Here is a 956-nt window from a genome sequence, read left to right as displayed (position 1 = left end):
TTACTCTTTACGGATTTGTTTAGGCTTTGTTGTTGTGCAGTGGTCTCCTGTTTTATTAATTTAAGCATGTATTCAAAAAGAAAGAAAGTAGAAGGGAATTTGCAAAATGTGTTTAGTGTGATTCCAAACTTGTTGGACACTTTCAAGTTCTAGTTTTGCAGCAATCATTCACATTACAGCAGTGTAGTTTTCACAACAAAACGCCCATGTAGTCCTTGATTAGTTGAACTGCATGAATGCGGTGACAGTTATGTGGTTATAGCAATAGCTTAGGAAGAGTTTGTCATTGTGCTTGATAAAGTTGGTCTTCCCCCTAATCTTGCTGCCGGGGTCATTGCTAATGCAAGTTCAAAATTTCAGACAGGATTGAACTGGTTTAATCAAGCCCTCTTCAAAGGAGGTTACTTGAACCAGATTACGGTGACATCCATTGCCAGTGGGTGATTACAATACGAAATCACTGCAAAATAAAAATAAAAGAAGCTCTCTAGAGAAGTTATGATGTTCTATATTTGCCTCATCAGCATGAATCTGTTGTAGAATTATATTCACTTCATATGTTAGTTATGTGACGAGATATCCAATGCTAGGTTAGGCCAATATGTGATTATTTGTTTTATTAGTTCTTACCTTTGCAAGTCTTTTTTCATTTTCTTTTTTTGGGTGGGACTGCTTTTTCAAGTCTGATCATTGGGTGAACCTGCTTTTTTATCTACAGAGCATTATCATAAACCTTTCTTTTTATTCAGGACATCATAAGAATCAGAAAAAGGGTGCCGGAAGAATTTCTCTGCTATGGTACTCTCTCTCTCTCTCTCTCTCTCTCACACACACACACACACACACACACACAGAGAACACAGAGACGCCCATAGTACTGTCATTACTCTCATGATTATCTATCTTATTATTGCAGATATCATTTCCTTTGTCTCATTTCCTCTGAAGATTTAATA

General features: G+C 36.7%; 1 long non-coding RNA gene across 1 annotated transcript in view; it reads left to right on the top strand.

The window, feature by feature from the left end:
- The window catches only part of LOC109946400, a 5,082-nt gene extending 4,132 nt beyond the window's left edge, over positions 1–950 (top strand). Inside the window, exons 3-4 of the long non-coding RNA XR_002269544.1 lie at positions 750–798; positions 917–950. This is a non-coding gene — a long non-coding RNA (uncharacterized LOC109946400). The remainder of the gene's footprint in view (positions 1–749; positions 799–916) is intronic.
- The last annotated feature ends 6 nt before the right edge of the window (positions 951–956 follow it).

Source organism: Prunus persica, unplaced genomic scaffold (assembly GCF_000346465.2).
Source record: "Prunus persica cultivar Lovell unplaced genomic scaffold, Prunus_persica_NCBIv2 scaffold_73, whole genome shotgun sequence".
Taxonomy (NCBI): Eukaryota; Viridiplantae; Streptophyta; class Magnoliopsida; order Rosales; family Rosaceae; genus Prunus; species Prunus persica.
This window is presented reverse-complemented; position numbering and strand designations above follow the sequence as displayed.